At 44.1% G+C, this 25,154-nt stretch overlaps 1 long non-coding RNA gene across 2 annotated transcripts in view; it reads left to right on the forward strand.

The window, feature by feature from the left end:
- The first annotated feature begins 5,416 nt into the window (after window positions 1–5,416).
- LOC123769973 (uncharacterized) overlaps window positions 5,417–25,154 on the forward strand; it is a 146,432-nt gene continuing 126,694 nt past the window's right edge. Inside the window, exon 1 of one of the 2 annotated variants that reach the window (XR_011222075.1) lies at window positions 5,417–7,754. This is a non-coding gene — a long non-coding RNA (uncharacterized lncRNA). The remainder of the gene's footprint in view (window positions 7,755–25,154) is intronic. The other variant, XR_011222074.1, reaches the window with a different exon arrangement.

The following is a 25,154-nucleotide window of genomic DNA, read 5'->3' on the forward strand; positions in this document are numbered from 1 at the left end:
TTTGACCTCACCAGTGATGAGGTCAAAAGGAATCTGTTGGAGCTGAATGTGACAAAGGCTGTTGGGGCCTGACAGAATCTCACCGTGGATACTAAAAGAAGGTGCAGAGGCACTAAGTGTGCCACTCTCTATGGTGTATAACAGGTCACTGGAAACAGGAAACCTACTGGAAAGTTGGAAGACAGCTAATGTAGTCCCAATATACAAAAAGGGTGACAGGCAAGAGGTGCTGAACTACAGGCCAGTTTCCCTACCTTGTATACCATGCAAGGTGATGGAGAAGATCGTGAGGAAAAGGCTCGTAGAGCATCTGGAGAGAAATAGTTTTGCGACACACCACCAACATGGGTTCAGAGATGGTAAATCGTGCCTCACAGGTTTAATAGAATTCTATGACCAAGCAACAAAAATTAGGCAAGAAAGAGAAGGGTGGGCAGACTGCATTTTCTTGGACTGTCAGAGAACCTTTGACACAGTACCCCATAAAAGGCTGTTACAGAAGTTGGAGCAACAGACGGGAGTAAAAGGTAAGGTGCTCCAGTTGATACAGGAGTATCTAAGCAATAGGAAACAGCGAGTAACTGTGAGGAGGGAGGCATCAGAGTGGCGAGATGTCACCAGCGTAGTCCCACAGGGCTCTGTACTTGGACCCATCCTGTTTCTAATATATGTAAATGATCTTCCAGAGGGTATAGACTCATTTCTCTCAATGTTTGCTGATGATGCAAAAATTATGAAAAGAATCAAGAAAGGCAGATGAAGATAGACAGAGACTACAGGATGACCTGGACAAACTGGTGGAATGGTTTAGAAAATGGCTGCTAAAGTTCAACTTAGGAAAGTGTAAAGTAATGAAATTAGGCGAAGGGAGCAGGAAGCTGAACACAAGGTACCATCTGGGAGGTGAAATCCTGCTAGAGTCAAATAGAGAGAAAGATCTGGGGGTTGATATCACACCCAACCTGTCCCCAGAGGCCCACATCAAAAGGATATCATCAGCGGCATATGCTAGGTTGGCCAACATAAGAACTGCCTTTAGAAACTTGTGTAAGGAATCGTTCAGGACCCTGTATACCACTTATGTCAGACCAATCCTGGAATATGCAGCTCCTGTCGAGTCCATATCTAGTTAAACACAAGACAAAGTTAGAGAAGATTCAGCGGTGTGCCACCATACTGGTCCCGGAACTGAGAGGTATGAGCTACGAAGAAAGACTGAAGGAGCTGAACCTCACGTCCCTGGAAGACAGAAGAGTGAGGGGAGACATGATAACCACCTACAAAATTCTCAGGGGAATTGACAGGGTGGACAAAGACAAACTCTTCAGCACAGGTGGAACACGAACAAGGGGACACAGGTGGAAACTTAGTACCCAAATGAGCCACAGAGACATTAGAAAGAATTTTTTCAGTGTCAGAGTAGTTAGTAAATGGAATGTGCATTAAGCAGTGTTGTGGTGGAGGCTGACTCCATACACAGTTTCAAATGTAGATATGATAGAGTCCAGTAGGCTCAAGAATCTGTACACCAGTTGATTGACAGTTGAGAGGCGGGACCAAAGAGACAAAGCTCAACCCTCGCAAGCACATCCAGCTCGCGGCTGAGTGGACAGCACTCAAAGGTCGTAGTCCTAAGGGCCGAGTTCGATTCCCGGCGGAATCAGAAACAAATGGGAAGAGTTTCTTTCACCCTGATGAAAGAATTTTCTGCCAGGCGTGTGGGTTCACCAATGAGAAAATAAGATACCTAGGAGTTAGACGACTGCTACGGGCTGCTTCCTGGGAATGTGTGCGTGCGTGTGTTACAAATATATATAATAAACATAATAGAGGAAAATTAGATTAGTTAGAAAGACGGGGTCCAAGAACTAATTGTTCAACTCTGCAGGCACAAACAGTAAATACAAATAGTAAATACACATTGCGACAGAGGTATAAGATAAATACCCAAAGAGCCCCACAGATAACAGAAAACAAAATTGTGTATGAGAGTACTTTATGGTTTACTTAAAGTTTACTAAATGGTTGAACAAGTGAAGTGGTGAATTCAGAGTGATATAGATACCATAACTTAGTGTTGAAGAACCAGTACACCAGAAGGTTGATGGGTGAGAGGCTGAGCCCAGGAGCTGACGCTAAGCTCTGGTAGCCAACTCAAACTTTCACAGTTAGACACCTGACCCACAAATCTGAAAATAAAGTGACAACGTTTCGGTCCAACCAGGATCATTATCAAGTGACAACGTTTCGGTCCAACCTGGACCATTATCAAGTTCAACGTTTCGGTTCAACCTGGACCAATATTGTTGGAATAATTATAACTATAACATGAATTAACAAAGAGGGAAGCTTGGAAATGTGTGGGTGTGGGTGGGTGGGTGGTGTTGGTGAGGTTGTCGACGGGTGTGGGTGTGTGGTAGGTAGGTAAGCTTGGTTTTGGTGGATGTACTCACCTAGTTGTGCTTGTGGGGGTTAAGCTCTGGCTCTTTGGTCCCGCCTCTCAACTGCTAATCAAATGGTATACAGATTCATGAACCTACTGGGCTGTATCATATATATATTTGAAACTGTGTATGGAGTCAGCCTCCACCACCTCCACTTAATGCATTCCATTTATTAACTACTCTGACACTAAAAAAAAAAATTCTGATGTCTCTATGGCTCATTTGGATACTCAATTTTTACCTGTCTTTATCTACCCTTATCAATTCCTCTGGGAATCTTGTTTGTGGTGATCATGTCTCCAATAACTCTTCTGTCTTCCAGCGACGTGAGATTTAGTTCCAGTAGTCTCTTCTCGTAGCTAATATCCCTCAGCTCGGGTACTAGTCTGGTGGCAAATCTCTGTGTAATTACCTGAGTGTAGTTACAGGATGAGAGCTACGCTCGTGGTGTCCCGTCTTCCCAGTACTCTTTGTCGTATAACGCTTTGAAACTACTGACGGTTTTGGCCTCCACCACCTTTTCCCTTAACTTGTTCCAACCGTCTATCACTCTCTTTGCAAAAGAAAACTTTCTAATATTTTTTCCAGCATGTGACCTCTTGTTCTTGAAGTTCATGGTTTCAAGAATTACTTTGTCAATTTAGTCGATTCATTTTAGTATTTTGTAACTGGTAATCAAATCATCTCTCTTTCTGCTATCTTCTAGTTTAGGCATGTTTAACACCTCTAGTCTCTCCTCATAACTCTTGTTTTCAGTTCTGGAAGCCATTTTGTAGCATGCCGCTGCACCTTCTCCAGTTTATTGATGAGCTTCTTGAGATTTGGGCACCATACAACTGCTGCATTTTCCAATTTTGGTCTCACAAAAGTCATGAACAGTTTCTTTAGTATTTCACCATCCATATAATTAAAAGCAAGTCTGAAGTTGGAAAGCAACGTATACGCTCTTCTCACAATGCTCTTTATGTGTTCATCTGTCGACAGCTTACTATCCAAAACCACCCCCAGGTCTTGGTCTTTATTAGAGTTATGTAATTCCTTTCCATATAGTTTGTAAGTTGTGTGTGGTATATTTTCTCAGATTCCACATTACATAATATGGTATATATTCACATTGAATTCCATTTGCCACTTGTCGCTCCAAGCACTTATTTAATCTACATAACTTTGAAGGACATTACAATCGTATGCGTCTCCTATCTTCTCCAGTATCTTAGCATCATTAACAAACATGTTCATATAGTTCTGTATTCATTCTGGTAGATCGTTTATGTAGACGATGAACATTACTGGTGCAAGAACTGAACCCTGTGGTACTCCGCTAGTAACACTCCTCCAGTCAGATACATTGTCTCTGATTACCGCCCTCATCTCTCTGTCTGTTAGAAAAAAATTTCATCCATGTCAGCAGTCTCCCTGTCACCCCTTCAGCGTGTTCCAGGTTTCCAGAACAGCCTCTTGTGTAGGACGCAGTTAAAAGCCTTTTTAAGGTCCAGATAGACACAGTCAACCTAACTATCTCTTTCGTGTAGAATCTCTGTGACTTTCTCATAGTAACTAAGATGGTTTGTTACACAGGATCTTCCTGTTCGAAAACCATACTGTCCGTCCGTTATTATGTCTTTTTCTCTCCATGTGTTTGGTTTTAACTATTTGTGGGGGGGGGGAGGGTGTGTGTGTGTTTGTATTTACTATTTGTGCCTGCAGAATCGAGCTATTAGCTCTTGGGCCCCACCTTTCTAACAAATCTATTTTTCCATTATTATGTCTACTACGTATATTTCTCTATAACACACGCACACACACATACCCAGGAAGCAGCCCGTAGCAGCTATCTAACTCCCAGGTACCTATTTAGTACTAGGTGAACATGTGCATCAGGGTGAAAGAAACTCTGGCCATTTGTTCCCGCCTCGGCCTGGAATCGAACCCGGCACCTTAGGACTACGACCCCCCGAGCGCTCTCCACTCAGCCGCGAGGCCCCTCTGTGTGTGTGTGTGTGTGTGTGTGTGTGTGTGTGTGTGTGTGTGTGTGTGTGTGTGTGTGTGTGTGTGTGTGTGTGTGTAGAGTACCTCGGGGTCATGTGGCGCTGCTCGTGTCGGACGGCAGTGTTAGTGTCGGTGGCGCCGGTGGCGGTGCCCGTGTCAGACGAGCTGGTGGCGGTGCCCATGTCGGAAGCGCCGACATGGGCACCGCCACCAGGTACCTGTGTAGGTACCAGGTGGCGGTGGAGGTACCTGTGTGTGTTCTGCGCTAGTGGCGGTGCCCGTGTCGGACGTGCAGTGATGGTGTCGGTCGTGGCGGTGCCAGTTTTCGGGTGGTATCGTGTCTGTATATCAGTAACGGTGTCGGACTTGCCGGTGTCGGGCTCGAGTGTATGTTTGAGAAGGGGTCGTGTCGAAAGTGGCGGTGCCGGTGCCGAATTCGGCGGTGCGTCGCAGCGACAGCGGCGGCAACGGCGGTGGCAGCGCAAGCCGCGGCTGCTTGCGGAGGCGCAGTCGACCATCGCCGCCGCTGCTCCCGCTCCTCACTCATGCACATGCGTCTCCACACACACACACGCAGTGCGTGCGTGCGTGCGTGTGTGTGTGTGTGTGTGTGTGTGTGTGTGTGTGTGTGTGTGTGTGTGTGTGTGTGTGTGTGTGTGTGTGTACTCACCTAGTTGTGCTTGCGGGGGGTTGAGCTCTGGCTCTTTGGTTGAGAGGCGGGACCAAAGAGCCAGACCTCAACCCCCGCAAGCACAACTAGATGAGTACACACACACATACACACACACACACACACACACACACACACACACACACACACACACACACACACACACACACACACACACACACACTAGGAGGGATACCTAGGTGCGTCCGAGTTTCTCCCCCCCCCCTACCCCCTTCTCCACTTTCCCTCTCTTCTTCCTTCCCATTACTATCTTCTCCACCTTCATCCTAACTAATATATAATATACTAGATGAATATTAGTGAGGATATATTTTTTGTTTAATGAGATTCGAAGTTAGTGAAATTTGTAATGTATTGCCCGTAACCCAGACCATTCACTCTGAAAAGTTTTGTCATGCGTCTGGCAGTCTAATTTGGACAAACAAGCAGACAGCCAAGATATATATATATATATATATATATATATATATATATATATATATATATATATATATATATATATTTATATATGGAATGAATGGAATGCTACTTCCATTCAAGTTGTGCTCACATATATAATATGGCCCAGGTACACATACACACAATTTAGAAAGTACTCAAATACACAAGCAGCGACAGAGAGAGAGAGAGAGAGAGAGAGAGAGAGAGAGAGAGAGAGAGAGAGAGAGAGAGAGAGAGAGAGAGAGAGAGAGAGAGAGAGAGACAGACAGAGAGAGAGTAGAACATGTTGAGAGGTAGATATGAGAAGTGAGAGTATATAGGAAGTAGAGAGAGGTGGGTGACGGAGGGAGAGGGGGCCAGACACACGAGAGACTCAGTCAGTAGAGGCAGTGTACTCCATTTTAAAGAGTGAATAATTGTGCAGGTTTTTAGGTGGCGTTGGGGTGGCAGAGAGGGGGCGTTGAAGGGGGGCAGGGGGCGAAGCCTAGGCGCAGGCGCGCTCACCTCCTCTGGCGGGCCTGTTGGTCACACCAGCCGCACTCCCTGCCTGTAGGTCACAGTCATACCGACGGGGGCTTTCCGGGGTTCTCCGCCCCCCAACCTCGTACCCTCACTTTCTGCCCCTCCCTTCTCCATCCCCCCCTTCCCCTCCCCCGGTGGCTGGTGTGGATGAGAGCGTGTGAGGTGCAGTAGACGCATGGCGGCCGGTGTCCCCAGCCCGCCACACCCCGCCGTCGCTTCAGCCACAGTGTGACCACGGGGGGCGGGGCGCCCGACCCCCCACCTTTCCCCACACCCCCGCCAGCCACGCGGCCGACACACCATTGGCTCACACTATTTTAATTACAGAGCCAGTTTGTGGGGCCGTCACGTGAGGCGCGGCCCCGGTGGTGGGGCGGGGCTAGTGTGGTGCTGGCCGGCCGTGTGGCCACCCGGGGAGGAGCCAGGCAGCCGTGGGCGGGGCCACCTCCCCAGAAGGCCGGTTGGCTCCGCCTTGTCTAGCGGCCCCGCCCCTCAGGGGAGGGGCTCGAGCAGACGCGGCGCCGCGTCCCCCGCCCGCCTCAGTTCCGCCGCGTCTGTCTAGTGAACTGCACGCTGCGCCCGACCTCCCGCGCCTGCACGCCCACACTAAGTGTTCTAACACACGCCCACGCACACCCACACCCACTCCAGCGATAGTGTGTTATAGTTGGCTCAAGTTTTTACCAGCAAAATTGTGTTGTAGTATAAGTAAGAGCCGATCAGTGACCCGACATATCGGAAAGTGTGGAGTGGAGAAAACAGGGCCTCATACCTCCGACCGTCCGCTGTGGAGCAGTAGCACAGCGGCCCCGTTGGCGGAGGTGGCTGTGTCGGCCGCCGCCGGCCTCACACCAGGCACGCCGCCTCCCACACCGCACTCACAACCCTGGCTCCAGACACCAGGCTCCACACCAGCCCCGCCAGACCTCTGCTCGCACCACCTTCACCGCTTCCGGTGTTGCAGCATTTAGCGGCAGAAGACTAACAGCAGTATTGCCGCTGTCGCGACTTCCGCCACGAGCGCTGCGGCTGCCGCGACGGAGGGTGAAGCGAGCCGTTGTGGCCCGCTAAGTGACCGCAAGGAAGATTGCGGCCAAGTGAACGCGGCCCCGGAGCGGCGGTGTCTGGCGTCGGTCGGTGTAAGTCAGGAGCGGCGATCGTCGCCGTCGGCAGCGGCGACGACGGCGGCGGCGGTAACGGCGGGGACCTGTGACAACGGTGTGGCGCGCGGTGGGCGTCTGGGTGGAGCGGCGGGGCAGCGGGGGTGTGCAGGAGACTGGTGGTGCCAGCAGCAGCAGCAGCGGCAGCAGCAGCAGCAGCAGCAGCAGCGGCAGCAGCAGCGGCAGCGGCAGCAGCAGCGGCAGCAGCAGCGGCAGCGGCAGCAGCAGCAGCAGGCCGCGCCGCTCCGCCACGCAGGTCGCTGCTGGTGACGGCCGCTCCACCTCCGCCCGCCCGACACCGACCCCTGCCTCGGCACCACCGCCCGACCCGCTCCACCCGACCCGACTCTGCTGCTCGGCGCCACAGCTGGCTGCAACTCTGCAGGTGCACAGCCACACCACCCGCTAAGGATGTATGGTAGTGAAGTGTGACGTTTCCAGTGCTTACGTGATTAGTGTGTGAAACATGTAGGGGTGACCTGCAGTCCAACGACTCAGCCACTGAGGGTAAGATCTTCACTGTTGTTGTTGTGTTATGTCAGGTGTGTGGTGCCTCAACCCACACCCTTGGTGTCAGGTGTGTGGTGCCTCAACCCACACCCTTGGTGTCAGGTGTGTGGTGCCTCAACCCACATCCTTGATGTCAGGTGTGTGGTGCCTCAACCCACACCCGTCTCGGCTCCCTTAACCTACTTCTCTAACCATAGTTCGTCACCCAAGCCTCCCACTCTGTCCCACATTGAAACAGTACATTTTCACCTTGTGCAGACGTCGTTCTGGACTTAATACCGGTATAGTGTCGAGGAATTTCGACGTGGTTTAGCGTAATTTGGTGAACGGGTTGGGAAACCTCGTTGGAAACTGAAACCCATGATCATCCACGACGACTGTCAATACCGGTGTACAGGAAATGGGGTCGGTGACTAAGACTGTGCCTCGGTACACAGAAAATGGGGTGCGTGAAGCGGTGGCTGGCATCAGCATCTCAGTACTGGCCGCCCCTCACTTTGCCTCACAATCACACACACAAGTTTAAAATATAAATAAAATCGCAGAGTATCATGCTCAAGTGAGTTGACCTCTTCCTTCCCCATTTGCTCCACTTTCCTGTTCTATCTTTCCCTTTCTCCCTTTCCCTTCAACTTCTTTATCCTTCCCTCGTCATCCTCCTGTTCCCTAACTTCCTCTCCCTTTCTCACTACTCCCTTTCCCCTTTCCCGTACAATCCTCCTTTTCATTCCCCATCCCCCTTTCCCCATCCCCCCTTCCCCCAACCCCCCCTTTCCTTCCCCCATCCCCCCTTTCCTTCCCCCATCCCCCCTTTCCTTCCCCCATCCCCCCTTTCCTTCCCCATCCTCCCTTTCACACCCATCCCCCCCTTTCCTTCCCCCATCCCCCCTTTCCTTTCCCCTCCCTCCCCAGCCTCCCTTTCCTTCCCATCCTCCATTACCCTCCACATTCCCACCCCCCCCCCTTACCATTCTTATCCAGTATCGTCATTATTGGGGTAGCATTTTTTTTTTTAGTTTGATTTGTCGTTTCAAGACATGTTGAGTGCGTTATTAAATAGATACTTTGGCTAACTAAACACATTCTTGTAGAATCCTGTAATAATAATAGTTAGCAGACTTTATTTATTATATAACTGCTATGTGTTTGTTTTTTGGTCTGAAGTATGTTTGTCTCGTTTAGTGTGCGTTTTTCGTAGGTTATATGGCAAATATGTTCTTGCTTATGGTACTTCCTTTAGGTAATGACCCTTATCACACCTGCCATTGAGACAGCAAGCCCGTGCGTGTCTTATACCGAGCCGTTGATTCACAAAGGTTACACCCGAGATGATTTATAGCATTCTTAGCAGAAACATAGACTTGTGACTGCTTCAAGATTTCGAAGTATGTACTCAGCAGTGTGTTCAATTAGTTTTGCCTAAATTGGACTAATATTAGTTAGATGGACCAGAAAGTTAGTGATTGCAGTACCAAGTTTACAATTCTGAGGTCGACCAGAAAATTTATGATTTGCTGAGCCATTTTTACAAATCCTTGGTCGACCAGAATGTTAGTGATTACAGGCCCAAGTTTACATTTTGTATTGTCAATCGGGTCATCAGTCTTCATATCGACTTACGAGTATTTTCTGGGTGAATATCTCAACAAGGTAGTCAGTGCCTTTGGCTTTTAGTATGTTGCCTGATCCAATTATTATTGTTATTTTGGTAGTTTCGTCTACTTATTAAGGCCGATGGCCATTTGTTCTGAAAAGCAAATATTTCCAGCTCGTATATTTCCGTTAAATAATATTGTATTACGTTTGTGCTCGAACCGTGCAATATACCAGTAGATGTATTTAGTGTGAGAACGGGTTAAATACCACATCATGGGGAACAATTATATTGGAATCCAAAGTATATCCTCTCCATTTGATTGTAGTGGCTGCTTGTTCAACTTAAACAAATAAAACCTTTACAGTTATTCCAAATTAAATCTCCATTTCCTCTGATATCAAATTGAAATAAAAGCTTCTCAAATGAAAACTTAATAATGCCTACTTCTGTGAGTTGTACCATTGAAGCACCTCAACGTTTTCTAGTCGCTCCTTGTGGCACACCTTCACTTTCCTTCCACCTCTGTCCTATCGATTAGAACCTTATCTTTTGCAAGGTATTATCACATCTATATTTTCCAGACTTATTAAGTAAACCCAACTCTTTCTTGTTTCCAGTGGTCCCCATTCTCCACCTTCCCGTGGTATGTAAAGGCATCTCTGTTTTTCTTAAACTCTTATGCATCTTCTTTTTCATTATTAGGACTTAGGCTTGGTCATTTTTTTTATGGTACTTGATGATCATTTTGATTTACTAGATATGGTATGTATAGTCTAGGAATCTAACCAGACAATAAATTAATGAACTTGAGGGATTTGACTGTAATTTGCATGGCTACGAAATCACGACAGCTTGGCTACCAGGCAGGGACAAAATCGAGCTGACTTTTTATGGGCTCCAAAGTATGATGGAAAAATGTCGAGCTACGGATATTAGCATCATTTATTTTGAGTGTCCGTATTATACGTTCACAACCCCACAACCATAACTTGGTTGTGGAGTTATGGCAAGAGACTGCCTTCCAACAGTATTTACAACTAAAACTTAAACCTTTATTTTATTGGTTAATTAGCATTTTATAGTTTACGTTTTTCATATTTTACTGAGTGAGTAATGAAGCCAGTTCTTGAGATGTAACAAGGTTACACTTTGTACACTAAATATATATAGGTTACCTACACAATAACTAAAGTACTGGAGCGTGCCTTTCCTGTCCTTTGTTTTCAAGAAATGTGTATAATTTGCAAGTGATTTTTATTAATGAATTATGTTTTGTTCGAATGTATCTTATATACAGTTAGAGATATATTTCTGGACATCCTCTTAAAATTATATTACTTACAGAAACTATTTGGTCAAATGCACCAATGTATATTGTTGGACCTCTAAAAGTTCACATTTTGTATTGCAGACTTAGCCAAATGTAATCCAAGAGCCTAACCAAACCTGTCCAAGAAATCCCCGGCTTAATACACGCAATCTTAGGTCTAACATAGTACATATATGTGCTATACTAGGCCTAGGAAATTTATAGGTTCGGGGTTTAGCTTTTTTCCCTCGGACTTTTTTTTTTTTTTTTTTTTAACAGGCACTGTTTGGGTGCAACAGTACATATTGGTAGGTTCGACCAAACGGTTGCTGTAAGTACTGTTGATTTAGGAGATTAGGTTGATACATTTTGTGTGTAAAGATAGTGAAATAAACTCTTGATTGAGCATCTGTGATAGTCTTGTGTGTGAACTTGGAGGAAAAAGGTGTCTTGTGATTTGGGGCCAAGGTAGCCTAGGTTCAGATCGACTAGGCAGTATGCTAGGCAAAATATTTGTTATTAAGTTTTAATTGAATAATTGTTAATGTAATTTGCTGGTCCAGCTTGATACATGGGGTCTATCTGGTTAACATGAATGGGATTTTCCTGTGGATTGTTATGTACAATTAATGTGGTTGTTATAATCGTGTCGAGGACGTTTGTGCTTTGGACCTTTGGACCTACAGGGATTACAAACATAGACTGACTGGCTTGGTGAAAGAAGACGAGTCTCAGTGATGCCTGTTAAAGCATGCGCATGGTGTCCATTGTTGAACATTTAGTTATGAAGAATTGAGATAAGCTTGATGGATATTTCGAATATGATTTGTTAGCCGTTTATAGACATGTTATTGCAAGTTATCATTTATTTACTGATTTATTATACCTGTGTAGTCCATTCAACATTTGGAAGAAGATCACTGAGTAATTGTGAGTTCAGCTAGAGAATTTGTGGTTTACCTTCTTAAGTAGCTAGGGTTGTAGACTCACATTCTGAGTGCCTGTTAATTCATCCACTGAATAGGTTACTTTGAGGCTCATTTGACCAGTACTAAAAGAGTAACCTATTGGGTCCCATCATATTAGTCTCAGTACACTTACTGAGTACTTGTGGTACTGAGTAGGTGAGTACCTACTGGGTACTTGCGGATTCGCCCACTGGGTACTTGTGCTCTCACCCATTTAGTACTTGTCGACTCACCCACAGTACTTGTGGACTCACCACTGGGTACCTGTGGACTCACCCACTGAGTACCTGTGGACTCACCCACTTGAGTACTTGTGGACTCACCCACTTGAGTACTTGTGGACTCTCCAAAGTGTTTGTAGATGCACACTTTGAGAACTTAGTTCCACTCACTAAGTATCTGTGATTCATCCGATGAATGGTTGTAGATCTGTCAACTTAACATAGTACTTGTACACTAATTATCTTAATATACTCATTCATCCATTGAGCTCTGTAGACAGCACTATGGATCACTTGTCCTTAGGCTATTAGCTAATCCGTCGTAGACTCATTTACTAAATATACTGCATTACAGATTCGTTTATTACAAATATGTTGACTCAGCTGTCGAGTACAGTACTTGTGTGTTAATTCACTGAGTTTGGCAGTTTATTCGATACAAGCAACAGCCTGTTGGACCAAGTTACCACATGACAAGCTTGGCCCTAGGCCGGGCTCGGGGAGTAGAACAACCCCCAGAACCCTCCCCATGTATATTACAGGCATACTCCAGTCAGCGTGCAGTTACTCACTCACTGATAACATGTAGAAACACACGATGAGCACTTGTAGATCTACCTACTTAGTGAGTTTATTCTGCCACTTATCTAGAAAGTTACTGGCTCGCTCATTTAGGAGCTTGTAGACGTACCATTAAGTACTGTACTGTATTTGTGAATTCAAATACTGTTTTTGGAGCCTACTCCGAGTGTTTGCAGTCTTATCTAGTGAGTTCAGTTCTTGTAGTCATTCACTAAATACTTACATTCATTTTCTTCGTACCTGCTGTCACGTTTACTTGAGTATTTGTGTTCTCATTCGCTGAATGCTGTAGACAGACCCACTAGGTATTTGTTTCCTCATCAACTGAATGCTTCATGACTCATCTCGGGGGCTTGTAAGTTCACATCACCTATTTGCACACTATATAGGCTACATGAACGTCTTCAGTGAATGCATGTAGACTCTCATTAATTACTTGTACCCCATTCACTGTGGGCTTGCACACTCATTCACTAAGTACAGTACTCGCAGTCTCAATCAGTTAGAACTTTTAGTCTGAATAGGTCCTATGTATAGGCTGAACTCATTTAGGCCTACTAAGTTGTTGTTGCTTTATAATTCTTTACAGCCTAGACATTCTGGATTCGTAGGCTTCGTGCTTGGTTATTTATGCTTTCTAATAACTCGTCCGGTAAATTTTTCGCGACTGATTTTTTTCGATTCACTCCCCCTTGAGTAAGTTCTCATTTATTATTTGACTGTTTGGTGACTGATTGGCGATTCATCGACTGAAAAATCGACGACTCATTGACTTAAGTCATGTGATTCATCAACTGATGAATTGTGGAGACGTTCTCAAGACTAAGATACTCATGACAAGCGTGTCTGGTTTCACTCATTGAGGAAATGTAGCCGAGTCACGAGACCGGGTTCGATACCCGAGTGGAACAGAAATGGTTGGGCACGTTTCCTTTCACCTAATGCCTCTGTTCACCCACCAGTAAATAGATACCCAGGAGTTAAGGAACTGTTGTGTGGGTTGCATCCTGGGGAAGGTCAGTAGTCCGACCTTGGAAGACCGATATGAATAAAATGTAAATATATACAGGCTTCCTGTCCCCGGTAAAGGGAATTGCTATTTTTCTAATATGACTTGCAAGTTGCGGATGTTTCTAAATACAATGCATATAAGAATGTCATTTTCTTAGTAACTTTCAGTTTGGAAATGTTAAACAATTTAGTTTCAGTGTACAGTTCAACAGTTTAGTTTAGTTTCAGTGTACAGTTCAACAGTTTAGTTTAGTTTCAGTGTACAGTTCAACAGTTTAGTTTAGTTTCAGTTACAGGGTGCAGTTAAACAGTTTAGTTTCAGTGTACAGTTCAACAGTTTAGTTTCAGTTACAGGGTGCAGTTAAACAGTTTAGTTTCAGTGTACAGTTCAACAGTTTAGTTTTTAACAGTTTAGTTGGTTTAGACCCCTTTGGTTTAAACAGTTTAGTTTAGAAAACATTTTCTAGACAGTTTAGAAATTCTTCAAAGATGACTTTGTGACATATATGTCAGAAAGATTTTTCCCAAAATGATGACTAGGAACTTTCTTCCCTGAAAGCTAAAACAAATCTTGCCTCTAGGTCGAAGTTGATTTAGTTATCTGTGAGTACTATTGATTGATATTTCTAAAGTGATGTGAGAGTTATTATTTTGGCTGGGGAATTTAATGGTTGGCAATAGTACTTGTGGACTGAATTTAAAGTCCTTTTTATTTTAAAAGTACTGAAGTACTTTATCATATTGCCTGGTGAGTTCTCTTATAATTCTTGGAGGATTGCGACGTAAGTCCTTTTGTTTTTGGCTGTTTTTCAACTATTTCGGAATTTCTTAAAGTGACTGATAAAGTCTGGTAACTTATAAGATCTGGAAAGGACTTGATAATATAGACTTGACTGATACAATTTGGTTAGGACTTGACTGATACAGTCTGACAAAGACTTGACTGATAGGATCTGGCAAAGACTTGACTGATAGGATCTGGCAAAGACTTGATAATACGATCTGGCAATCTGGCACGGACTTTAAATTGGCCAGAATGTAAGAATTATCATAAATTACCGTATGGTTTATCGTTGCTATCGATCGGCGCCTACTCATAAGTCCTGAACATGATTTAAGGTGGCTGACTTAACACATATTATCCTATGAGTTGAGCATAGCTATTAATGTAGGCTTGTGGATAAGATGTTGTTATGGAACTGTGAAAACATTCCAAGTACTACTAAGTGGTTACATCTCTAAAATACTTCCTTGGCCAGCTTCTGAAGTTGACTTTAGATTAATTAAGGCTAATTAAGATGCAAATTCTTTATAGATTACCGGAGAATTAGTTTATTATGAACTCAGTAAGTGGGTGACATTTTAGTATAGGCCTATAGCCTAGCCTTGCAACTCACTTAGAAAGGCTGTTGAAATTAATGTTTTAAACAATTACAAATTTATTTTTGGCAGCTAACTTCCTGGTGAACATTTATGGCCCACCTTTGCACTAATCTCTTCTTGAGACACAAAATCTTGAAGGTTTTGAAGGTTACATATACACGTATGAAACTCATTTAGAGGCTTCTGAAGATAATTTTATTAGCTTGTCTTATTCACTGTTAAGCTTGTGAAGAACGTTTAGCCAAGGGACTTGTATAGACTACTCATAGACTTGTGAAGGGTACTTACTGCCTTGTGAACAAGTAAATGTCATTTGGTCTTGGGACTTGTAGACCACTCAGAGGACTGAAAATCACTTATGTGCTTGTGAAGGTCAGTTTTAAAGTTTTAATAATCACTTTACAATTAAGGTTCACGTAGCCTTTTGACTTGTAAAGACCCCTCGTAGGCTTGTGAAGATTGCTTATCGGCTTGTATGTATTACTTACAGTCTTGTGAAGGTTACTTGTAGACTTGTGTTGGTCACTTGTAGACTTGTGAAGGTTACTTGTAGACTTTTGTAGGTCACTTGTAGACTTGTGTAGGTCACTTGTAGACTTGTGTAGGTCACTTGTAGACTTGTGAAGGTTACTTACGGTTATGAAGGTTACTTATGATCTTTTGAAGGTCACTTGTTCACCTGTGAGAGTTACTTATGGCCTTGAGAAGGTCACATGTAGACGATGGGTCACAATAACGTGACTGAAGACATGAGTACTAAACCACACACCAGATAATGAGAAGACGACGTTTCGGTCCGTCCTTATCAAGTCGAAACGTCGTCGTCGTCTCCTCATCTTCTGGTGTGTGGTTTTGTAGTCTCATGTGGACTTGTGAAGGTCACTTGTGGACTTGTGAAGGTCACTTGTGGACTTTTGAAGGTCACTTGTGGACTTGTGAAGGTTACTTGTGGACTTGTGAAGGTCACTTGTGGACTTGTGAAGGTCACTAGTGGACTTGTAAGTAGGCGTTTATATTAGGGGCTTGTGAGGAACCACTTTGACTGATGTGGCTTCTGAAGATCCCCAATTGAACGTTTGAAGATCAATTTTGGTCTAATGTGGATAACTGTAAGGCTGAGGTTCTTGAGTCTTAACTGTGGCCCGCACCCCCTTTGGTTCCCAGATTGTCTTCTCTTACCCCTTTGCTTCTTAGGCTGTGTTCTCTTGCCCCTTTGGTTCTTAGGCTGTGTTCTCTTGCCCCTTTGGTTCTTAGGCTGTGTTCTCTTACCCCTTTGGTTCTTAGGCTGTGTTCTCTTACTCCTTTGGTTCTCAGACCGTGTTCTCTTACCCCTTTGGTTCTTAGGTTGTGCTCTCTTACCCCTTTGGTTCCCAGATTGTCTTCTCTTGCCCCTTTGGTTCCCAGATTGTCTTCTCTTACCCCTTTGCTTCTTAGGCTGTGTTCTCTTACCCCTTTGGTTCTTAGGTTGTGCTCTCTTACCCCTTTGGTTCCCAGATTGTCTTCTCTTGCACCTTTGGTTCCCAGATTGTCTTCTCTTACCCCTTTGGTTCTTAGGCTGTGTTCTCTTACCCCTTTAGTTCTCACTGTTCTCTTACCCCTTTGGTTCTTAGGCTGTGTTCTTTTACCCCTTTGGTTCTTAGGCTGTGTTCTCTTGCCCCTTTGGTTCTTAGGCTGTGTTCTTTTACCCCTTTGGTTATAAGGCTGTGTTCTCTTAACCCTTTGGTTCTTAGGCTGTGTTCTCTTACCCCTTTGGTTCTTAGGCTGTGTTCTCTTACCCCTTTGGTCCTCTGAATACTTTGTTATAACCCTCGGGTTCTCAAACATATATGCTGTTGCACAAATATGAAATTTATCCACGATAATAAAACAAAGTAGAGACGAGGCTCTCACGAGGATGTTGTTTATTTGGTGTTTAGCATTATCTTCCTGCAAGAAGTGTCGTCACTGGCCTGGTCTCTCTTCTTGTCCAACATGTTATTATTCTTGCACTTGTAGCAGCTACTTTATTGTGTTGCTTCAGTAAATTGTATACGTTGTTCGAGTTTTGATCTCTCTTTGTCTTCACTATAACCCGGTAGCTGGAACTTGTCTTCATTAATCATCACGCTGTTTTCTATGACCCACTGAGACCTGTTTCCTGTGTCCTCTATACCGTCTTCTCTCGTAAGACTACTAATCCTAGTATCATCTGAAAACAAAAACATGATATGCTGCTATATTTCGTGGCGTTGTCTATGTGGGATATGGCTGGGAGGAAGTGTGCAAGTACCCCGAGGGACTGAAAATTTCACTGGTTGCTTATTCCAGAGTTTGGTTCTTGACTAGGCCTGTACCGCATTGGGGTCTGCTCGTGTGGTTATGTCAATCAATCAAGCCATCAAAACTTCATTCATAAATGTTCCCCACATGTGGTATATGTGTATAAGCCAGTACCGTGCAAGGAGTCTTCTCCTATACTGTCTATAGGAAATCTTCTTAGGGGGAAATTAAGAGGAAGATTGACCCAGAAAATAAGAGAGGGCAAAAGAGAAATAATGCTGAGGAGGAGGCAGAGAGGGTGGGTGGGAAAGGGGCGTGGTAGCTTTGGCATCTGTCGTTCTTTCTCACCCCCAAAATTCAAATGTTTTCTCTTTCTCTCTCTCTTTGTGGGTTATTTCTGTCCCAGCCGGCCGCTCTGAGTACCCAGTCCTGGTGACTGTTCTGTGGCTTTGTCACGGCCACACCTCTGTGGTGAGGCACTCCTCACCTCTGTTGTGAGGCACTCTTCACCTCTGTGCTGAGGCACTCCTCACCTCTGTGGTGAGGCACTCCTCACCTCTGTTGTGAGGCACTCCTCACCAACTCAATCATTCTCACCTGTTGTTGTACACACCTCACGACTGTCGTTCAGATTAAGATTATCGGGAGAAGGGCCTGGCGTGTTCGACTAATAAATACCGGGCGATTGATTCACCCTCCCACCCCCCACCACCCTTTTCCCCACACTGTACTTCCCCCACCCACACCACACCTCCTCCCACACTATCCTTCCCCCCCCCCTCACCACCCATACACTATCCACAACTGACCTTCCCCCTCCCCCCTCTACTACTCCCCCGCACTATCCTCCTCTACTGTCCTCCCCCCCCCCCCACTCTCGCCTCACTATCGCCCCCCCCCGACCCCACACAATATCCCTCCTCCAAACTTTCCCTCCCCACAATTCTTCCCCCATCTTCCCCACACTTCTTCCCCCTCAAGACCACCCTTCCCCCCCCCCCCCACCCCCTGGACCATCCCTGCCCCCACACCATCCTCCTCCTCCCTCTTATAGAGTCTCCTTCACCATCACCTCTCCACACACCGTCACTATACCCACCTAGTGGAAGCCCTTCCGGACACCTCACTTTTGCACAAGAAGACCATAGATGTTGTCCTCCACCTGTCTTGTACCCCCTCCCTGCCTTACCATCATCATCACCAATAGTAGTAGTAGTAGTAGTAGTAGTAATAGTATTGTTGTTTTATTATAGGCCTAATAATATTATCTTGCATCCGCCTAAAGTCTCCTGCAGTCACTCGATCATAGTTTAACTAGGTCTAATGTTGGACACGGAACGGTGGTAGACTATGAAGATGATTCTGCACAATTGTGAGAGTCTTGAAGCATTTTGTGACTTATTGTGTCGTTGAATGCTGACACGCAAGCTGATGCTGCCTACTGTCGCTTATTTATAGACATGAGATGCTTTCACAGCCTAAAGCTGAATATATATATGCCTATGTAAATAATATATTTTGTACACAATTCATGCAAAATTAGTTGTAAGAATTTGATTGGAATCTCTTAATATATGTGGCGTATAACTCATGTATATTTCTGTCTTTACAGGTAAGGGCAGCCACTTGTTATGCAGTATTAAGGTATAGTGAATATATATATCTGTGGTACATTATCTCTGTGGTAAGTTGTCTCTGTGGTACATTATCTCTGTGGTAGGTTGCCTCTCTGGTACATTATCTCTGTGATAGCTTGCATCTGTGGTACATTATCTTTGTGGTAGGTTGCATCTGTGGTACATTATCTCTGTGATAGCTTGCATCTGTGGTACATTATCTCTGGTAGGTTGCCTCTCTGGTACATTATCTCTGTGGTAGGTTACCTCTGTGACAGGTTATCTCCTAGGTGGGGTATCTCCCTTGTGGATTATATGATTATCTCTGTGGAGATTATCTCTGGCAGGTTGTTTCTGTAGCAGGTTATCTTATGGTAGGTTGTCTTTGTAGGAGGTTATCTCTGTCGTATGTTATCTCTGTTTTAGGTAACCTCTGAGGAGAATGTCTCTGGAGTAAAACCCACAACCCGTCCATAGCCACATTGTAGTGTCGTACCCTAAGATCTACAACCTGGAGCCAGATGTCTCATTGTCATAACATAAGACCTACATCCTGTTGTCTCATGTCTCAGCAATGCCCTAGCGTAAGACCTACAACCCGTAGCCACATAACATGTTCCCCATTAGATATACTAGCCAGTGGTATGCTATTGTTCCTTGCAGTGTTCATTCGGGTTTAACTATATAAATTCATAACTACTGTATATAGACAAAAATGATAGGCGTCTAGAGTTGTAATGTTCTTCTCGATGTGTTGTTGTTTTTGATTCAGCTACTGGGAACAAAAGTTGCAAGTAGCACGGACTATGGTGAGCCCGTAGTGGACTTACCTGGCACAGGAGCGGGGCTGTAACTCGAGTGTCTTCGATGTGTGTCGAGTTGAAATGTTCTCCTGGTCGTGTAATAACATGTTAGTAGTTCAATACGAAGAGCCAACTACAGGTAGTTATGAGGTAGAGTTACTCTTTTAGGCGTCGTTTACAATGGGTTTGGCGTTAAGAGAAATGTTGACTTAGCCAGTAACCGTAAGATTAAGCAGAATACTGCTAGTAACGTGGATCATGTCTTGGACTAAGTAAAGCTTGGCTGCCGAGATCCGCCTTGAAGCCTGTGATATAGCAAGTGCAAATCACACGAAGTTCCACGACCGCCCGCATTGCTACACTAAGCCAGCGTAGCTACTGAGAGCACTTAACGCTATAATCTATCTCTATTTGTTGGAATGCAGGCGAGATATATCTTCATGTACCATGCCGTCCTCTCCAGTTGCCACATCACACAGAAAATGGTGTACTATAACGATCAATCCTAAGCTATAGACCCACGCTAAGAAAACGTGAATATCTGTGAGTCATTATGAAGAGCACATCGCATTTTGACCTATAAATCCTTCAAGGACAAAAACGTATTTACTAAAAATCATAACGGCTCGCAAAAGTGACGTGATGTCCCGTTTTCTATTACGGGGCCTCGGTTAGGTTAGGTTCGGGCAATTTAGAAAGTTAGCTTAGCGATTTTGTGAATGCTCGAGAGGACGGCTGTATAACACCCCTTTATTTGTCCGTTCGGGATTTTGACGTCAAAATGCAGCGTACTGTGTGAGAGGACGGGTTGCAGCGATGAACATACTTGAAGTCTCTCTAGGACTGGTGCATAAATGTACACGGAATTAATTTCATACCGAAGGTGGAGACGACCTAGTTGAAATAAAGAAGCACACAGCTGGTGCAGCGAGGATAGAGGTATGCTGTACACCCGTCAGTGTGTTGACAGTGTAAGCATAGAGGTGTGGCATGCTTCAAGCCCGTTGACAGTGTAAGCATAGAGGTGTGGCATGCTTCAAGCCCGTTGACAGTGTAAGCATAGAGGTGTGGCATGCTTCAAGCCCGTTGACAGTGTAAGCATAGAGGTGTGGCATGCTTCAAGCCCGTTGACAGTGTAAGCATAGAGGTGTGGCATGCTTCACCCCGTTGCCAGTGTAAGCATAGAGGCTTGAAATGAACGTCAGCCGGTGTAATTATATAAGCATAGCGACCTGTTACCATGGAAGACTAAGCATAGGGGCTTAAAACAGACTTCAGTGTGTTATCAGTATGAGTATACACGCATGATACAAACTCGAGCATACCCTGTTGCCAGGGTAAGCAGACTATGGCCTGTTGCCAGTATAATGATTGAAGACTGATATCAATTCCAACCTGTTGCCAGTATAACTATTGAAGACTCATATAAACTGTAGCCTCTTGCCAATATAAACATAGCGGCCTAATATAAACTCCAACCTGTTGCCAGTATAAACATAGAAGTCTGATACAAACTCCAGCCTGTTGTCAATACAGTATAGACAAACCGCAGAGTTTACTAGTGCACATTAACATATTGTGCAGATATACAGGCGATGAGTCACAATAACGTGGCTAAAGTATGTTGACCAGGCCACACACTAGAAGGTGAAGGGACGACGACGTTTCGGTCCGTCCTGGGCCATTCGTCGTCCCTTCACCTTCTAGTGTGTGGTCTGGTCAACTGCAGATACAAGAACAATTACACTACAGCGTGTACTATATCAAATTGGTTGTTTTAAATAAGCCGAGTCAAACGATGTGAAGTTAGTCATCATGTTGCTGAGACGAGAAAATTGAGAGTGGGGCTCTGGGCTTGAGGCCAGGGAGGAAGATATGCTACAATAAATAATATTGTTCTTTGTAAAGCGCGGGAACACGCACGCACACACACACTCACTGGTGGGGCGCTGGTGGCTGAGTGGACAGCACGCTGGATACGTAATGCTGTGGACCGGGGTTCGATTCTCGGCGCCGGAGAGAAACAAAATTTGGCTGAATTTTGTTTCACCCTGATGCCCCTGTTACCTAGCAGTAAATAGGTACCTGGAATATAGACAGTTGTTACGGGCTGCTTCCTGGATGTGTGTGTGTGTGTATGTGAAAAAATAGTAGTAGTTAGTAACAGTTGATTGATTGACAGTTGAGAGGCAGGGCCAAAGAGCCGAAGCTCAACCCCAGCAAGCACAACTAGGTGAGTACAAAAAGCATAGCAGAAAGTTACAGAATAACTTTTTAATAATACTAATAGTAATAATAATAATAATATTATTATTATTATTATTATTATTAACACAGGTACATCTGCATTTGTGCAGCTACCCTAGACTATATGAAGGGGAGTACAGTGTGTCAAAAAGCTAGCTACGTGATGCTAAATTCCCCATCACACAGGATGGTTAGTCATACAGAAACATGTGATAAGTAGTCTACGCTGGCAGACTCTGAGGTGCATTATGTGGATCTCTTCAAGAACACGAGAGTGAATAAAGTAATTGCAAAGCTCCAGGTACCTGATGCCAGCGGGTCTGAATGATCTGATAACTGGGCATTCGGTGATGTAGTGTGGGAGATCATGCCCCAGTTCCTGCTCACAGAGCTTGCACCTGGAGTGCTCAGGATTGGGAGATCCGTCACCTGTAGCCACCTGCCACAGGTAACGGTAACCCGACCTGATCCTGGCAACCACTGTGTCGCACAGTCTGGTGGACGTTTTGCTGCCTATAAACATAGGTTTCAGATCTGAACAAATAGTTTTTATTCTGGTGCTCTCAGGTCGTTGGGAGGCAGTAATTTCTCTTCTATCCGACCTGAGTGTTTGGAACAATATAGTTTTGACAGCAGAGATGGGGATACTTAGGTCTAATTCAACTTCATCTTTGTTACACGCTAATTTGGCTGCAATGTCTGTGTCATTATGATGGGTTATATTTATGTGTGAGGGTATCCATACAAATTAGATTCGAAACCCTTTACTCTGTGCAGCGATTAGGTCATTTATAATTGGTAGTATGAGGTTCTTGCTGTCGACCTTCCAGGAGACGTTTTCGATTGCTTGAAGGAGCAGACTTCGAGTCACAAAATATCATTCCTCCTCATATGTTTTTTAATGTTCTGGTAGCTAGTTGTAGTGCCTCTAGTTCTGTTTGTGTGGAAGTCAGCCACTTGTTTAACGTGACACTGACAGTCTGTATGCAAATATTATTTCTATAAAGCCTACAAGCTGCTGCAGTCCGTCCAGTAGAAGATTGGACTGAGCCGTCGGTGTAGACACAGTGCTCGTGAGATCTTAAGTTTTCGATGGAGGAGGCTGTTGTTTCAAGTGTTCAGCTTTGAGAAGACAAAGATTCACATTACCTTTCTTGGTGATGGGTGTGTATGATACTTGAATGGTGGGGTACAGATAAAGAGGAATATCAAAGACAGGTAAATTGCACTTAAAAGGAATGTTGAGTTTGATGAGATTGCAGGCATTTTTGCTCAGCCATTTGTCATAAAAGGAGTGAGTTGGTATGTTGGCACCAGTCAATTGGGTGTTGACAGCACTGAATAATTTGTCTCTGAGCAATGCAGGAGATGAAGGGTCTGTGACTTTAAGGCATGACATGACTGACTCTGAAGGGTCATGACTTTAAGGGAAAAGGTCGTGTTGACTTGCATGATTCTCTCTAGTATAGTTGGAAGCTTCAGTTCTTCCCTCATGTTGATTCTTGTGCATCTTGGGGCACCAAGAATTATCTTCATGGCTACATTCTGTATACTTCAACCAATATTCTTACCAGTAAGTGTTTTTCTTACCATGGTTTAAGAGTTTCTTTTAGCCTACGATGTAGATCGTTTAGTGTCACTGTTGATACCAACTCCAAGGTATTTGTGCTGCCCACACGTTTCAGTGTTCTGGTTGTTGACCTTGAAAGTTAGAGGGACATGAGTTTTCTCTTGGAGATGGAGAGCTCTGGATTTAGTTATAGAGATAACAAAGACCACATTCAATGTTATTAGCAGCGAGTGAATCAAGTAAAGCTTGCAGTCTAGTTTGAGTATTTGCAACAATGCAAATATCATCGGCATAACAGATGACGGCTTCGTCAAGTAGTGTTGGGAATATCAATTGTTAATTTGTGCATTAGAACATTGAACAGTGTAGGGCTTAGCACTCCACCCTGGGGTGTACCCAACTCAAAGAGTGCACAACGTTTACTTTTGACCCCCTTGAAAAGAACTGAGGCGGTTCTTTTTTTAGGCCCAATTTTGTACTACAATGTATTAAGAAAAGTTGTTTTTCTGGAACCCTCTTCAAAATTAACAGCACAAAATCACATTCACTTCATCACACTCTCAAACAATACATTATTAAATAGCCAGTCATTAGATGCTTTAGACGTGCCCCCTGTAATATACCTAGAATTGTACAATTACTTATACATTTTCGTGTTCTTGAGAATATGCTCATAATCCATCCAGAGTTTGCTAGTGCTGACTAACCCATCACATGCCACTGTATAAACAAGCCGTCCTGTGAATGGGGGGGGGGGCCGTAGTGTCACAGGCTAGCTACTTGCCGTAAGATCGGTTGTTCTTCAAATATACCATAATACCTACGAGGCTATACCACAGCCTCGTAGCCTAGGTATAGCCACATTTAGATTGTGTAAGTAAATATTGTGGTCATTATTATTCATTGTTATTGGTTTGTATTTTGTATTCCTAGACAGTGCTTTAGATTGCCTCGTTATGTTTAACTAGTGTTATGTGTATGTAAAGCCCCATGCTAGAGTATCCTTGTTTAAATATACATGATAATGGTAATTATTGCTTCCGAGGCTGTCGAGAGGCAATTTATAATGGAAGGCATTGACGCCCAACATCATGTACATGTATCGACTGAAGTGTGTATTGACTGAAAATCTCTAGTGTGTATTAACTGAAAATTACTAGTGTGTATTAACTGAAAATTACTACAGTGTGTATTGACTGAAAATTATTGGTGTGTATTGACAAAATCACTGGTGTGTATTAACTGAAAATTACTACAGTGTGTATTGACTAAATATTATTGCAGTGTGTGGTGATTGCAATTTATTTAAGTGTGTATTGACTGAAAATTCACGTAGGCTAGTGTACATTAACTGAAATGATTTTAGTGTATATATAAAATGCTTACTGTTATAGTGGGTATTAAGTGAAAATAGCTGAAATGTGTGTTAACTAATCATTGCTGAAATGTGTATTAAGTGATCATTGCTGAAATGTGTATTAAGTGATCATTGCTGAAATGTATATTAACTGATCATTGCTGAAATGTGTATTGTCTGAATATATGTTGTGGCGGATGTAACTTCAGGTCATGGGTGTTACTCTAGGGCACTGCTGTAACATTATTTACTTAGTCACAACTTATATAATTTAAATGTTTCTCACAACTATACCATTTTCAAGGCATTTTCACAGCTCGTTTAACATTAGTGTAAATTTAAGCTATTTTTGAGCTCAATTATTATTAAGCCTGGTTGTATTAGTATTGCTGCCATATAATATTCTTATTCTTATTGCATTCTTAGTTAGAGTTGTAGTTATAAGTTGAATTCATACTAGTGGTAGTAGTAGCA

The sequence above is a fragment of the Procambarus clarkii genome, chromosome 45 (genome assembly GCF_040958095.1).
Source record: "Procambarus clarkii isolate CNS0578487 chromosome 45, FALCON_Pclarkii_2.0, whole genome shotgun sequence".
NCBI lineage: Eukaryota > Metazoa > Arthropoda > Malacostraca > Decapoda > Cambaridae > Procambarus > Procambarus clarkii.